The sequence below is a fragment of the Nerophis lumbriciformis genome, linkage group LG08, assembly GCF_033978685.3.
Source record: "Nerophis lumbriciformis linkage group LG08, RoL_Nlum_v2.1, whole genome shotgun sequence".
Classification (NCBI taxonomy): domain Eukaryota; kingdom Metazoa; phylum Chordata; class Actinopteri; order Syngnathiformes; family Syngnathidae; genus Nerophis; species Nerophis lumbriciformis.
This window is the reverse complement of record NC_084555.2, coordinates 54,432,042-54,450,000: the sequence shown is the minus strand read 5'-3', so window position 1 is coordinate 54,450,000 and position 17,959 is coordinate 54,432,042. Positions and strand designations below refer to the sequence as shown.

The following is a 17,959-nucleotide window of genomic DNA, read 5'->3' as shown; positions in this document are numbered from 1 at the left end:
ATCTGGTAACAAATGAAGGAAGAAATAATTCCCCAAGAAAAACAGCACGGGGTCCATCGTCTGGCGGTGGTTTGGCTTCAAGCGGGAAGATGTTGAACAGACAACCGTAATATGTCAAGTATGCGGCAAAAGCGTTAGCACCACTGCATATTTGTAGCATCATTTGAAAAGTCACCCGCTAGAGAATGAGGAGTGCTTGAAACTCCGCATGTCACAATCTCCGGCCGATGCCACACCCACAAAATGCCGAAGCAACAATTTCCACATCAACACCGTATGAAAAAAAATAGTCAACAACAGAAGGCGATAACGTCCGCAGGAACCTACCACATAGTGAAGGACATACACTATTTGATTTCCTATTATGCAGCTCATTTTTATTTGACACTTATTGAAATATCTTGTGTGACATCATGCACAAAAATGCACTTTATTTGTTTTAAACTATTGTAGTGGCGTTCTGTACAAAAAGTGCACTTTAATTTAGTGTTGTTTTGATATGTCATCTTAGTGACATCATGCACAAAAGTGCACTAATAGCTTGTTTTAAAATGTCTCTGACAATCTTGCACTTTCTGTTTTGAAATGACATGAATATTTGTGCCACTGCTTAATAACTCTTTAATAAATACACTTTTACTTGTGATTTCCCTCTCTGCATGAAAGTTTAAAAGTAGCATATATTAATGCAGTATGAAGAAGAATGTTTTAATGTAGACACATAGAATCATCATACTGCTGTGATTATATGCATCAAGTGTTCATTCAAGGCTAAGGCAAAAATATGGAGATATATACGGTGTATCGTGACATGGCCTAAAAATATTGAGATATTAAAAAAAGGCCATATCGCCCAGCCCTAATTCCAGTGGAGTTCAACTTGCAATTGCTAATGTCACAAACGCATTAGAAACATTTTAAAATATCGATGAATCAGATATTAGTTGTTGTATTAATCATAATTGCATCTGTTTATTGTTATAGTTTTGTTAACACCAACATCGATCCCTAGCATTCCCCTAACCCAGTGGTTCTCAAACTTTTTTTGTCATCCCCCACTTTGGACAAGGGGGAGTTTTCAAGCCCCACCTGCCCCCATCATCCCAACAGAACTAATGCCAAGCTTTATCATTTTCAAATTTATTGAACATCAAGTTGTATACATTCAAACTCAATAACATAAAATAACATCAAGTTCAATGATAAATAAAATAACTGTGCAGCTGTGGTACAACTTGCATCAAGTTCAATAATAAATAAAATAACTTCCATCAAGTTCAATAATAAATAAAACAAAATTGTTATAACTTGCATCAAGTTCAATAATAAATCAAAAAAAGTGTTATAACTTGCATCACGTTCAATAATAAATCAAAAAAAGTGTTATAACTTGCATCAAGTTCAATAATAAATCAAAAAAAGTGTAATAACTTGCATCACGTTCAATAATAAATCAAAAAAAGTGTTATAACTTGCATCAAGTTCAATAATAAATCAAATAAAAGTGTTATAACTTGCATCAAGTTCAATAATAAATCAAATAACTTGCATCAAGTTCAATAATAAATCAAAAAAAGTGTTATAACTTGCATCAAGTTCAATAATAAATAAAACAAAAGTGTTATAACTTGCATCAAGTTCAATAATAAATCAAAAAAAGTGTTATAACTTGCATCAAGTTCAATAATAAATCAAATAACTTGCATCAAGTTCAATAATAAATACAATAAAAGTGCCACTTTTGCAAAAAAAAAAGGAGGAGCTATGCATTTGGCAAGACAGGGCAAGTGACAGCACTTTTCCCCGGGAGAGCCACCTTGCTTCACTGTGAAACAGCACGGCTGTATGATCAGCTCCCATTTCCTCACACAGTGCAGAGAACAGTTGCACTTTCAGTGGTCGTGTTTTGATCAAATTTACCGCGCTCACAACATGTTAAAACCTCATTGAGTTCGGGGCTGAGCTGCCTTGACGCGAGTGCTTCCCGGTGAATGACACAGTGTGTGCCCGTCACATTTTTGTTTCTCTGCAGGCGCTGGCTCTGGCTCGACGACCTTTGAGGTGCGAGTCACAAATGTATATATTTGTGTAATTGTGGTCCACACATTAGCCTGCTACCCATCCGCGCGAAAGTTTGTTCCGCTTAGCCCCGCCCCCATTGGTTACTGTTGCTATGTCTGTCAAACTTTCGCTCGTACCGAGAAATATAAAGCCTACAGTAAAAATAAGTACCGGTAATTTCACAGACAGAATCACAAAGTGATTTACAGTGTGTATAGAAAATGAAAGCATAGTAAAAAAAAAAATCTAAGAATATAATAATAAATAAAAAAATTAAAGTGAAATTTCCTCCCGTTCCTCGCGCCCCACCTGTCATGTCTCTATTCCCCACCAGTGAGAAACGCTGCCCTAACCACATCAAGTTTGTCTGATGAAACAAAACAAAGGACCCTCTCTATTATAACTAATCATAAATCATAACAAGTAGACCATACCTCCTTTTCCTCTTGGCTTTTTCCGCTCAAAAGTGCTGTCGCTGCAGATTTGACTTGGCAGGAAACAAAGGAAGCAGAGGGAACTTTACAGTAAGCAGAATCCTCTCAGCGCTTGCACTGGGAAACTCCACATTGTTGTTGTTACTTTTTCAGTTAGTACACTTTTTCTAATATGTATTGCCCATCACTTAGCTTATGCTTTAAAAACAAGCCTACAGAACCTGTCACTCCTACAACGTCCTCACAGGAGAGCATGTTTGGACTTGCTGACTAGTTTGTACTTTTGACGTAACACAAACAATCTTCCAACTACACTCTTAGAAATAAAAGTGCTAAGTAGAACCATATAAGGTTCTTCTGCTCGTCCTCATAGGAGAACCCTTTTTGGCTCCAGGTAGAACCTTTTTATAAAGGTTCCACCTGGAACCCTTTTGGAGGGTTCTACCTAGAACTGTGTGTGTGTAAGGTTCCACCCAGAACCCCCCATGAGAGGTTCTACAAAGAACCCACGCAGGGAGTTCCACCAAGAACCCTTTCATGTTTCAAGGGTTTCATCTAGAACCCACACAGGGAGTTCCACTAAGAACCCTTTCGTATTTCAAGGGTTTCATTTAGAACCCACACAGGGAGTTCCACTAAGAACCCTTTCGTTTGTCAAGGGTTTCATCTAGAACCCATGCAGGGAGTTCCACTAAGAACCCTTTCATGTTTCAAGGGTTTCATCTAGAACCCACACAGGGAGTTCCACAAAGAACTCTTTCATGTTTCAAGGGTTTCATCTAGACCTGACACAGGGGGTTCTAAAAACATCCCTTTTCAAAGGTTTTCACCGATAACCGTCTTGTCTTCTGAGGGTTCTATAAAGAACCATATTGTATTCTACAGATCAGTTTAGTTCATATTATATTGTGGTCATTTATCATGTTGACATTGAACAAACATTCAAAACATTTGAATGAGAAAAACATTTATTTAAAGATAGGCACCATTATTGGCAAATGTTATCAGGAAGTATGTCCCTGGTGACACAGGATCTTACCCATGCTTTCAACAATCCCTGAAGAACTCTTTCTTCCAAAAACGGTTCTCTGGATCAAAATAGTTCTTACTGGAACCCTTAGTGTTAGTGAGAACCCTTTTAAAACCAATTATTCAGAAAAGGGGTTTTAAAGGGTTCTCTGGATCAAAATGGTTCTTACTGGAACCATTAGCGTTACCAAGAACCCTTGAAAAACCCTTTCTTCGGGAAAGGGTTTTTCAGAAGCAAATGGTTCCAGTTAGAACCTCAGCCCTTGTAGAAGAACCCTTTTAGAACCCTTATTTCTAAGAGTGTAGAGGTGGGAATCTTTGGACATCTCACCATTCCATTACGATTCAGGACCTACGATTCGATTAGAAATTGATTAGTGAGGCATCTTTAATTTTTGTGTATTGATGCAGTTTTAAATTTCTCTTTGTTTCACTAAATAAGCGTTTATAACTTGCAAATTTAAAAACAATGCATTTGTGAGAAGAACCATTACTATATTCATGGAAATGGGTGCAAAACTGTACCATAAGTGCCATAAATAAAGGAGCTGTTTGGATATCTTGGTGAGGTGGCTCACTGCAGTCGGCCAAATTGAATAACTGTCTGCATTACCGGTACTTTATTTACAATAAATACATTTGATTATTGACGTTTACTAATCGATGCCTGGAAAAATGTATTATTTCCCCCACCTCTACTTCCAACAGTCACAAGACCACTCATTTTAGTGCAGTCACTCTTTTGGTTGTAAAACTCTGACCTTAAAGCCATAAAAATAAATAAAAACTCAAGACAGGATAAAGAATACATAGTTGGCAACATAATACCCTAGTAAAAGTACATACCTGCCAACTACTCCGGTTTTCCCGTAATTAGTACGGTTTTCATCAACCTATTCCGGGTTACGGTTGCAGTGATAAAAAATACGGTTTTTCATTAATTTAAAAAACAATTTTTTTTAAAAGTTTTATTCACGAAATCGCGTAACAACAATGACACTCGACACTGCTTCCCGTAACTTCCTATCGAGCCATTCCGAATGCCATGCGCGAGGCTATTTATAGCACCGCTGCCAAGCACGAGGCCATTGTTTCCAAACGAGCGAACGATCATGAAATCAGCCGGAGAAATATCGCATACGAGTCTTAAACCGAAAAGAAAACTGCAGTCATTCCGTGAAGAATATTCAAAAGCCTATCCGGGAATAATTATCCATTCCAAAAAGGGTGAAAACTACGCGAATTGCACCTTGTGCAGACAAGATTTTTCGATCGGACACGGAGGAATTAGCGATGTAAAAGACCACGTTGAGACAAAAAAACACAAGTCTAATGCCGTTGCTAGCGATACAAGTGGAAAACTTTCAACGTTTTTCGTCGCCCAAACAGTGTCTTTGGATGTGATAAATGCCGAAGTTTTATTTACGGAGGAAATAATTGAGCAAACAAAAAGGTAATGACACCAATGTTATCTATTGGAATTGTTTAGTACTGTTATACTGTTAAAAGTGTTTATACTATTTATGCTTTCAAGTCCAAGTTGAAGAAATCTTGTTAAATGTTGACAGCATAACTACCAAAATACAGAAGTATGTCCTTAATATTTTTGCAGTGCTATTTCTGTTGAAAAGTTCAAATGATTACATTAGAGATGTGATGTGCCACTTTTCAAGTGTCTGATGGCTTCAATTAATTTTCATTCATTTTTCATATTTTGAATTCTTTTGAAAGGCTTACAAAAAAAAACTACATTTGAATTGTAATTCCATGCTATTGACAGGACTATTAATTTTAATGAAGTTAGCTTACCATGTTTACAGTATGATAATTGTGATAGAAATGTGAATTTTAGGCACAGAATATTTTATACAATTGAACAAGGCAGTAGATTATACAAGCTTGGACAGAAAGTTAATAATGACACCAATTTTTTTTTTTATGGAATTGTTTAGTACTGTTTTACCATTTGTTTACTGTAAAAAGTGTTTATACTTTCAATGAACAAATTGAAGTCTTGTGAAAGGTTGACAGGATAACTGGCATTAACTGTCAAAATAATTTCAAACTATTGAAGTTAGCTTACAGAATAAACATGTCAATCAACCCATATGATTTTTGCTGTAATATTTTTGTTTTGAAAAGTCACTGTGACTGATAGAAAAGTGATGGTTTTAGCAACATTTTAACCTGTCTGAATGCAATCAATCATTTTGCGTCGGGGGGCGAACCTGAACCCCCCACCAGGACTTTGTCCTGGACCTACCGGGGCCTGCGGCCCCTGGACCCTGGCTACTAGGTTTTTCTGATTTCAAAAGTTGGCAGGTATGCCATTCCATTACGATTCAGGACATACGATTTGATTAGAAATTGATTAGTGAGGCATCTTTAATTTTTGTGTATTGATGCAGTTTTAAATTTATTTTCGTTTCACTAAATAAGCGTTTATCACTTGCAAATTTAAAAACAATGCATTTGTAAGAAGAACCATTACTAAATTCATGGAAATGGGTGCAAAACTGTACCATAAGTGCCATAAATAAAGGAGCTGTTTGGATATCTTGGTGAGGTGGCTCACTGCAGTCGGCCAAATTGAATAACTGTCTGCATTGCTTTATTTACAATAAATACATTTGATTATTGACGTTTACTAATCAATTTTATAATTGTCCATGCCTGGAAAAATGGATTATTTCCCCCACCTCTACTTCCAACAGTCACAAGACCTCTCATTTTAGTGCAGTCACTCTTTGGGTTGTAAAACTCTGACCTTAAAGCCATACAAATGGCAACATAATATCCTAGTAAAAGTAAGTTGGAAGTTAACAGGCACACATTATAGTAGAGGTGAGAAAAATGGTGGATTCTCCGATTTATCACAATTCTGAATCGAATATGTTAAATTAATTAATACAGACGGTTCTAAAATGTGGCATTAATGCTAAAGTTCTCTAAACATTAGTTCTAAGTATGTTTCTGCGCAGACTGTCACTTCCTGTCAACTTTTTTTACGTGCATAAAATATTACATACAAAACACAACAAACGTTATTTAAGAATACAGTATTTATTTTGAAACCGTACAGATCTGTACAGAAACCAAATGATGTGTCCAGCAGCCTTAAATGGCAAATTAATTGATCTTTTTAACTACTTTGTATACATCAATTCACAATACTGAAAATTTAAATGCCTACTTTTTTTGGGGCTGTAAATATAGATTTAAGTTAAGTTCCTCATTTAAAAAAAAATCAACATTTAAAAAAGAAATTACGCGATTGCAGTCAGTGGTGCCCCCTTGCATCATTCATTGCAAAAACAGAACCGGGTAAAGTGGTCAACGATACAGTAATAAAACGTTCAAATATCACTGCAAGTGATGTCGCAGTTGCTCCGTCGTAATAAGTTGCTGGAAAAGAAGTGACGTAGTCTTCGCGCATGCCTGGGTCAATCAGGTCTCCCAGTACCGATCAGGTAGTGACACTAACAATGGGAGAACCATTAGCTCACCGTCTTTTAACGTTATGTCTTAGCTGGCTTAGCGCGGACACTCAGAGGAGGGAGGAGAGGACGAGCTAAACTAGCCGCGGCGCTAAGCCAGTTTGAATGTTCATTAGCTAACAACATACACAGCTAATACGTGCACATGTTACGTACGGGCGTTACGTCATTACATACCATACTTGCCAACCTTGAGACCTCCGATTTCGGGAGGTGGGGGTCGGGGGGCGTGGTCGGGGGCGTGGTTAAGATATACATATATAAAAAATACTTGACTTTCAGTGAATTCTAGCTATATATATATATTTTTTATTACATATATATATATATATATATATATATATATATATATATATATAATTATTATTTATGTATATATATATATATATATATATATATATATATATATATATATATATATATATATATATACATAAATAAAAGATATACTTGAATTTCAGTGTTCATTTATTTACACATAAACACACACATAACACTCATCTACTCATTGTTGAGTTAAGGGTTGAATTGTCCATCCTTGTTCTATTCTCTGTCACTATTTCAGAACACACACATTATACAAATATACATTATAAAATCAATAAGAAAACGGGAGCTCTAATTTGGGAGCCTGAATTAGGATCAGAAGTTCCTATATAAACATTGCGTACTCAAGTCGCCATTTTGTATTGATTACTGCAGCTGTGCACTGGATTCATTCACAAATACAAACTACAACTCACAAACACTTTAGAGTTAGGCTCCACCATCAGAATGTGTACTTAAACTTATAAAGATCACATGGATATTATTCAGTGAGTTGATTCACCAAAACTAACCTGTTATACAGGAGGAAAAAGCACACAGGACATTTCAATTGTTCACAGACTGGTCGCGCTCATCAGAATGACAAGACACTTCCGGTCTGCAGGTGATAGCATTCAATTGGGAAGAAACGCCCTACTGCCCCCTACTGACCAATGTGAATACTGATAAATGTGGAATGACAGCTCCAAAAACGAATTCAAACCACAAAATAAAAAAAATAAATCAACACAAAAATGTGACACATTATGGGTGGGTCACATATGCATGTACAGTAGATGGCAGTATTGTCCTGTTTAAAAGTGTCACAACATTGCTGTTTACGGCAGACAAACTGCTTTACGGTAGACGAAATGCTGTTGTTGTGTGTTGTTACCGCGCTGGGAGGACGTTAATGAAACTGCCGTACAATAAACCCACATAAGAAACCAAGAACTCGCCCTCGATCATTAGCTGTTTAAATTGTGGGAAAGCGGACGTGTGAACAGGTTGTCAACACGTCACTCAGGTCCGCATGGAGCTGGAGGGGGCGTGGCCTCCAGCTCCGCCTGAATTTCGGGAGAAAATTTGTCCCGGGAGGTTTTCGGGAGAGACGCTGAATTTCGGGAGTCTCCCGGAAAATCCGGGAGGGTTGGCAAGTATGTTACCGTATTTTCCGCACCATAAGGCGCCCTGGGTTATAAGCCGCGCCTTCAATGAACGGCATATTTCAAAACTTTGTCCACCTATAAGCCGCCCCGTGTTGTAAGCCGCATCTAACTGCGCTAAAGGAATGTCAAAAAAACAGTCAAATAGGTCAGTCAAACTTTAATAATATATTAAAACCAGCGTGATGTGGGCGCGCATGGAATCGTATATCAACATGGACGGAGCTGCGTGAAAAAAGCCACCCGGCCTCTTCGCGTAAACTTAAACTTACCTTAACCACTCGCTCATCTTTTCTTCATCCATCCCTTCGAGTTAGCTTTTATGATGACGCCGGCTGGAAAGGTCTCTTTTGGCAAGGTCTTCCTTTTGAATATCACCATGGGTGGAAGTTTCTGGCCATTAGCATGGCAAGCTAGAACCACAGTGAAGGATGACTTCTCATTCCCTGTGGTGCGAATATTCACCGTACGTGCTCCCGTTGTATCCACAGTGCGGTTCACAGGAATATCAAAAGTCAGTGGAACCTCGTCCATGTTGATAATGTTCTCTGGCCGGATCTTTTTTTCAGCTATCTTGTTTTTACAATATGCACGGAAAGTAGCCAGCTTTTCTTGAAAGTCTTTAGGCAGTTGCTGTGAAATAGTAATCCGTGTGCGGATGGAGAGATTGCGTCTTTTCATGAACCGGATCCCTGTCGCTTAGTAGGAGCCATTTTGTGGTCTTTACAGATGTAAACACACAAAGGAAATGAAACGTACGGTAATATCCGCGCGCTTTTTCTTCTTCTACGCGGGCGGGTGGTTGCTTACAGTAGAAGAAGAAGCGCTTCCTGTTCTATGGGGGCGGGTGCTTACCTTGGCGGTTGCTTGCGTAGAAGAAGAAGCACTTCCTCTTCTACGGGGAAAAAAGATGGCGGCTGTTTACCGTAGTTGCGAGACCTAAACTTTATGAAAATGAATCCTAATATTAATCCATATATAAAGCGCACCGGGTTAAAAGCCGCACTGTCAGCTTTTGAGTAAATTTGTGGTTTTTAGGTGCGGCTAATAGTGCGGAAAATACGGTACATACTGATAGCTGTAAGTGGACAAGTTATAACTCTTAAATACTTTGGAAAGTTAGCGCTCTCTAGGCATCTGTGTAAATGTTGCAAACTGCCCCTTTTTGGGGGGACTCACTACATTGAAAACCTATCAACATCGCTGGTACTGGCATGTGTAGCATTAAGATCTGTAATGGAATTGCATGTGATGTGATGTCAGTCATGTTATGTGTAGCTTAGTTGGACTACAAAAAGCTGTTGAACAGGGAGGTTTTCGGGTTGTAGTAGGCCTTATAATAGCACCAGGGTTTCGCCAGCATGTAATTGATTGTGGCGGCCTGCCACGGCAAAATAAAAGCCGCCACACATTTAAAAATGAGTTGTTGTTTTTTAACGTAAAAACAAATGAAGGTAATATAATGTATTGTAGCCTCCAGCAGAAGTCACACAAAGTACCACGTTTTTTTTTAACATTTTTATTGCCAATCTTTTTCAATTTCAACATGAATTCCATCCTGTTTACGCACGTCCATCACCGTGCTTCACTCCCAAACACACATTTTCTCATTCTCCGCCAGTCCCCTTTCATGCAGGGTGTGTTCACACAATCATCGGAAAAATGAACATCAATAACACACGAACATAAACATTAACACAAGCCGGTCGTTACAGTATGAATGGATATTTGCATTTGCGGCATTTGCATTACCGCCAGACCTGGAAAATACGTTTTTTTTATACTTGTGAACAAATTTAAGTAATATAATATACTGTAGTCCCCTGAAGAAATTACACAACATACAACGCTATTTTTAACTTTTGTTACCAATCTTATGATAACAAACGGCACAATTGCAACAGGTTTTACCTCCCGTGCAAACACTTTCCGTGCTTCCCCGGACACACAACACTTCCTCATTCTCTGCCAATGACCTTTCAGGCATGGATGGTGTGTTTGAAAACGTTGAAAAAACTGACATCAAATCCAAACCACAACATTAACATTAGCTGGTCGTTACAGTATGAATTGATACATATAGCCTATTATTTGCGCACTATTGACAAGTGATGTACCGAAAGCCATGCTACCGAAACATAATGTAAACAAAACGCACGCCATCGGGACTGTCTGGAGTATTGTCAGCATGTCTGTGATGTGGACATAATTTAATAGTGAGAGTCCAGTCCATAGTGAATCTAGCATAATATTGTGAGAGTCCAGTCCATAGTGGATCTAACATAATATTGTGAGAGTTCAGTCCATAGTGGATCTAACATAATAGTGAGAGTCCAGTCCATAGTGGATCTAACATAATAGTGTGAGAGTCCAGTCCATAGTGGATCTAACATAATAGTGAGAGTCCAGTCCATAGTGGATCTAACATAATAGTGTGAGAGTCCAGTCCATAGTGGATCTAACATAATAGTGTGAGAGTCCAGTCCATAGTGGATCTAACATAATAGTGAGAGTCCAGTCCATAGTGGATCTAACATAATAGTGTGTGAGTCCAGTCCATAGTGGATCTAACATAATAGTGAGAGTCCAGTCCATAGTGGATCCAACATAATAGTGAGAGTCCAGTCCATAGTGGATCTAACATAATAGTGAGAGTCCAGTCCATAGTGGATCTAACATAATATTGTGAAAGTCCAGTCCATAGTGGATCTAACATAATAGTGAGAGTCCAGTCCATAGTGGTTCTAACATAATAGTGAGAGTTCAGTCCATAGTGGATCTAACATAATAGTGAGAGTTCAGTCCATAGTGGATCTAACATAATAGTGAGAGTCCAGTCCATAGTGGATCTAACATAATAGTGTGTGAGTCCAGTCCATAGTGGATCTAACATAATAGTGAGAGTCCAGTCCATAGTGGATCTAACATAATAGTGAGAGTCCAGTCCATAGTGGATCTAACATAATATTGTGAGAGTTCAGTCCATAGTGGATCTAACATAATAGTGAGAGTCCAGTCCATAGTGGATCTAACATAATAGTGTGTGAGTCCAGTCCATAGTGGATCTAACATAATAGTGAGAGTCCAGTCCATAGTGGTTCTAACATAATAGTGAGAGTTCAGTCCATAGTGGATCTAACGTAATAGTGAGAGTTCAGTCCATAGTGGATCTAACATAATAGTGAGAGTCCAGTCCATAGTGGATCTAACATAATAGTGTGTGAGTCCAGTCCATAGTGGATCTAACATAATAGTGAGAGTCCAGTCCATAGTGGATCTAACATAATAGTGAGAGTCCAGTCCATAGTGGATCTAACATAATATTGTGAGAGTTCAGTCCATAGTGGATCTAACCTAATAGTGAGAGTCCAGTCCATAGTGGATCTAACATAATAGTGAGAGTCCAGTCCATAGTGGATCTAGCATAATATTGTGAGAGTCCAGTCCATAGTGGATCCAACATAATAGTGAGAGTTCAGTCCATAGTGGATCTAACATAATAGTGAGAGTTCAGTCCATAGTGGATCTAACATAATAGTGAGAGTCCAGTCCATAGTGGATCTAACATAATAGTGAGAGTTCAGTCCATAGTGGATCTAACATAATAGTGAGAGTCCAGTCCATAGTGGGGCCAGCAGGAGACCATCCCGAGCGGAGACAGGTCAGCAGCGCGGAGACGTCCCCAACCGATGCACAGGCGAGCGGTCCACCCCGGGTCCCGACTTTGGACAGCCAGCGCTTCATCCGTGGCCACCGAACAGAGCAGAAACAAAACGGCAGATTAACTGGTCTAAAAGGGGGGTCTATTTAACGGCTAGAGTATACAAATGAGTTTTAAGATGGGACTTAAATGCTTCGATGTAAGCCACACGCCAGGAATATACCTGGAGCGGAGGCCACGTATGCGATGTGGACGTATTTTAATACATCCGAGATATACTCGCGGACAGCGAGCTATAAAATGTGTAAATATTAAAAGGACAGTGATGACTTTTAAGGAGGAAAAAGGCCCACAGCAGCTTGAAGAAAGTGAATACGCTTCAATGAACTAAATTAGTCTGGTTTCTCAAATAGTTGGTTTTGTTGTATTTGCACACCTAGGTGTGAAGTCCCAGTGTCCACACAGCAGGCATCTGCAGCTCCTTACAAGTCAACAGCCTAGCCTAGACCGGCTGATACTGGTCCAGATGAAGGTTGCTGTTGTTCTGGACTATAATTTGAAAGACCTCGACTTGGTCATTTGATAAGTTGCTCGCCTGATGAAAAAGTGTGGGCACCCCTGGTTCAAAGCTTAGGAAAAAATTAGCACCTTGACCGAGTCTGTTTTGGCTTGGAACACTCGGGACAAACGTGGCACGTGTTATTACCTGCGACACAGATGTTCTGTTTTCGCCAGGGTTTTTTGATTGATTGATTGAAACTTTTATTAGTAGATTGCACAGTTCAGTACATATTCCGTACAATTGACCACTAAATGGTAACACCCGAATACGTTTTTCAACTTGTTTAAGTCGGGGTCCACTTAAATTGATTGATGATACAGATATATACTATCATCATAATACAGTCATCACACAAGTTAATCATCAGAGTATATACATTGAATTATTTACATTATTTACAATCCTGGGGGTGGGATGAGGAGGGTTTGGTATGATATCAGCACTTCAGTCATCAACAATTGCATCATCAGAGAAATGGGCATTGAAACAGTGTAGGACTGACTTGGTAGGATATGTACAGCGAGCAGAGAACACTGAGTTCAGATAGCATAAGAACAAGTATATACATTAGAAATACATTTGGTTATTTACAATCCGGGGAGGTGGGATGTGGAAGGGGGAGGGTGTTAGTCAAGGGTTGAAGTTACCTGAAGGTGTTGCTTTAGTGCGCTTTTGAAGGAGGATAGAGATGCACTTTCTTTTACACCTGTTGGGAGTGCATTCCATATAGATGTAGCATAGAAGGAGAATGAGTTTAGACCTTTGTTAGATCGGAATCTGGGTTTAACGTGGTTTGTGGAACTCCCCCTGGTGTTGTGGTTATGGCGGTCATTTACGTTAAGGAAGAAGTTTGACATGTACTTCGGTATCAGGGAGGTGTAGCGGATTTTACAGACTAGGCCAGGGGTCGGCAACCCGCGGCTCCGGAGCCGCATGCGTCTCTTTGGTCACTCTAATGCGGCTCAGCAGCTTACTTGCCGAAACCCCCAATTTTCTCTAGAGACTTCCGGATTTCAATGCCTCTCGCAGAAAACTCCCGGGATTAATATTCGTCGATTTTCACCCTTACAGTTATAATAAGGGCGCCCCACGATGGTACAGCATTTGACGGCCTTTACAATCTGTATTAACAGAGTGCCAGTCCAATCGCTTGTTAGGCAGCATGCATTCTCTGCTTGCACTCGTCTGTGACAGCAAGGCATACTTGGTCCACAGCCACACAGGTTACACTGACGGTGGCCATATAAAACAACTTTAACACTCTTACTAATAATGCGCCACACTTTGAACCAAAACCAAACAAGAATGACAAACACATTTCGGGAGAACATCTGCACTTTAACACAACAAAACAAATACCCAGAATCCCATGCAGCCCTGACTCTTCCGGGCTACATTATACACCCCTGCTACCACCAAACCCCCCCCCCCCCCCCCCCTCTGTGCGTTGGTTGAGGTGGGCGGGGTTTGGTAGCAGGGGTGAGGGGGTGTATAATGTATCCCGGAAGAGTTAGGGCTGCATGGGATTCTGGGTATTTGTCCTGTTGTGTTTATGTTGGGTTACGGTGCAGATGTTTGTCATTCTTGTTTGGTGTGGGTTCACAGTGTGGCGCATTATTAGTAAGAGTGTTAAAGTTTTTTGTTTTTTTTTATACCGCCACCGTTGTTTTACTCTGTCCTCCACCCTGAGCCAGCCCTGGGTCTGTTTGTTAGCAACATAACTCAAACAGTTATTAGGATTTTGAAAAAAAGCATTTCCTACTATCTACTACGAAGAGGAACACACTTCACCTCCTGCTTCCTCTTTCTCTCCACCTTATGGGGCTTCCTGCCCCCACATTGCGGTCTGGCAGAGGATTCTGAGAGATGCAGTTTATTTTCAGACCCGCAAAATTGCCAGCAAAAAAGCTACACTCGCCAAGTTTTCATTTGATACCGTCACGCTTCACGGCATTATTGATAAGATTTTGAAACCGCGGTATCTACAATACTGTTAAATCCCTAGTTAAATCACCCCCCCCCCCCCACACACACACATACACACACATACACACACCGCCACAGGTATATTGGCAATCTGGGGGGAAAGCCTGAGCACTGTGTTTACATGTATGAGTGCACATGTATGTTGTTGTGTATGTTGTTTGCATGGTAATAATAAAAAAACACATTTCAAATTGTTCCTAAATGTTTTTGTTTAAAAGCACTTTGTACTCCTACGGAAGAAGTTCAGGGTACAGTTCTGTTTTTTCTTTATGATGTCATGAAAACACGAACCATTAAAAATCTACGTTTGCATGACTCTATTTTTTAACGGTGGTGCAAACGAGTAGATTTTTTTTTCGTCTATGGTTTTGTTCGAACATCATTAAAATGTTAATTTTAATGACCTTGTCATTTACAAGAGTAAAGTTGACTCAGTCTTATGACTGGAAGGCAGCTTTTTGCTTCTGCAAGAATGCTGATGCGTCATAAAAACTTCATGTAGTGTCACCTGCCAGTCTTCAGCCTCGTGACTGCAGTCCGCACCTGCTTCTGCTTGTCATGTATTGTTATCTTGACAAATCCTCGAGGGAACAATCTGTTTTCTTCTGTTTACATCTTCCTCTTGCTTTTCTACATGTCCGTCTCATATCACAATCCTGCAACAAAACATGTTTGTTCTGTTTGTTGGCCGAGAATAACCTACCTCTGGGATGTCCTAACTTTTTGACTCGAGGGCCGTATTGGGCGAGAGAGAAAGAAAGAAAGAGAGCGAGAGAGAAAATGTGTATCTATGTAAAACATTGAATATTAAGAGTATGTGGAAAGTTCGTCTCCTACCTTGGCTACTTCCATGACCACTTCCTTTTAAAGTTTTGTAATAATTCAGAAATATCAAGTAGCTAAAATGCGCCAAACATGGGGAAGTGTGGAGAAAGTGTCTCAATCAATCAATCAATCAATGTTTATTTATATAGCCCTAAATCACAAGTGTCTCAAAGGGCTGCACAAGCCACAACGACATCCTCGGTACAAAGCCCACATAAGGGCAAGGAAAAACTCACCCCAGTGGGACGTCGATGTGAATGACTGAGAAACCTTGGAGAGGACCGCATATGTGGGTAACCCCCCCCTCTAGGGGAGACCGAAAGCAATGGATGTCGAGTGGGTCTGACATAATATTGTGAGAGTCCAGTCCATAGTGGATCCAACATAATAGTAAGAGTCCAGTCCATAGTGGGGCCAGCAGGACACCATCCCGAGCGGAGACGGGTCAGCAGCGCAGAGATGTTGCCAGCCGATGCACAGGCGAGCGGTCCACCCCGGGTCCGGTGGCACTTCATCCATGGCCACCGGACCTGTGCCCCCCCCCCTCCACAAGGAAAAGGGGAGCAGAGGAGAAAAGAAAAGAAACGGCAGATCAACTGGTCTAACAGGGGGTCTATTTAAAGGCTAGAGTATACAAATGAGTTTTAAGATGGGACTTAAATGCTTCTACTGATGTAGCATCTCTAATTGTTACCGGGAGGGCATTCCATAGTACTGGAGCCCCAATAGAAAACGCTCTATAGCCCGCAGACTTTTTTTGGGCTCTGGGAATCACTAATAAGCCGGAGTTCTTTGAACGCAGATTTCTTGCCGGGACATATGGTACAATGCAATCGACAAGATAGGACGGAGCTAGACCGTGTAGTATTTTATACGTTAGTAGTAAAACCTTAAAGTCACATCTTAAGTGCACAGGAAGCCAGTGCAGGTGAGCCAGTATAGGCGTAATATGATCAAACTTTCTTGTTCTTGTCAAAAGTCTAGCAGCCGCATTTTGTACCAATTGTAGTCTTTTAATGCTAGACATAGGGAGACCCCAAAATAATACGTTACAGTAGTCGAGACGAGACGTAACGAACGCATGAATAATGATCTCAGCGTCGCTAGTGGATAAAATAGAACGAATTTTAGCGATATTACGGAGATGAAAGAAGGCCGTTTTAGTAACACTCTTAATGTGTGACTCAAAGGAGAGAGTTGGGTCGAAAATAATACCCAGATTCTTTACTGATTCGCCTTGTGTAATTGTTTGGTTGTCAAATGTTAAGGTGGTATTTTTAAATAAATATCGGTGTTTAGCAGGACCGATAATCAGCATTTCCGTTTTCTTGGCGTTGAGTTGCAAGAAGTTAGCGGACATCCATTGTTTAATTTCATTAAGACACGCCTCCAGCTGACTACAATCCGGCGTGTTGGTCAGCTTTAGGGGCATGTAGAGTTGGGTGTCATCAGCATAACAATGAAAGCTAACACCGTATTTGCGTATGATGTCGCCTAGCGGCAGCATGTAAATACTAAAGAGTGCAGGGCCAAGAACCGAACCCTGAGGAACTCCGCACGTTACCTTAACATAGTCCGAGGTCACATTATTATGGGAGACGCATTGCATCCTGTCAGTAAGATAAGAGTTAAACCACGACAAAGCTAAGTCTGACATACCAATACGTGTTTTGATACGCTCTAATAAAATATTATGATCGACGGTATCGAAAGCAGCGCTAAGATCAAGAAGCAACAACATAGATGACATCCATCGTTAGCAGTAGATCATCAGTCATTTTTGCGAGGGCTGTCTCCGTAGAGTGATTTGCCCTGAAACCGGATTGAAAAGGTTCACAGAGATTGTTAGACACTAAGTGTTCATTTAGCTGCTGTGCGACAATTTTTTCGAGGATTTTCGAAATAAAGGGAAGGTGGGACACCGGTCGGTAGTTTACCATGAGGTCAGGATCAAGGTTAGGTCTTTTGAGCAGAGGATGAATAACCGCTTTCTTGAATGCTAGGGGAACAGTGCCAGAGGAAAGTGATAAGTTTATAATATTTAGCACTGATGGACCTAATAAATGTCTAGCATATATTACCCATCATGCACTCTAATGGAGTCATTTTAAATGATATATGCGTGTTTATAATGTCCACAAAGTTCAATGAGCAGGATGTGTGTTATGTGAGTTGACTTTCTTTGTTGGTTATAGTTAATTTACACCATGAGTGTGGAAAGTCGTTTGGATTGAGTCATATATAATGATGCTGTGCTGGGGGCACTTGAAAACAAACCTGTGATTCCATCGACGTCCACATGAGGTCTGCTAAAACTTCACAATTCAAACAAGTTTGGAGAGGAATCAATTTAGGATAAAATACACGGCGAGCCAATCTTCTTGTTAAAATTGTGACGTCTCACGGGCCGCACACTTGACACCTGACCTACC

General features: G+C 40.1%; 1 protein-coding gene across 2 annotated transcripts in view; it reads left to right on the top strand.

Annotated features, from left to right (window-relative positions):
* The window catches only part of LOC133611989 (synaptosomal-associated protein 23-like), a 61,245-nt gene that overhangs the window by 7,966 nt on the left and 35,320 nt on the right, over nucleotides 1-17,959 (top strand). The window lies entirely within an intron of this gene.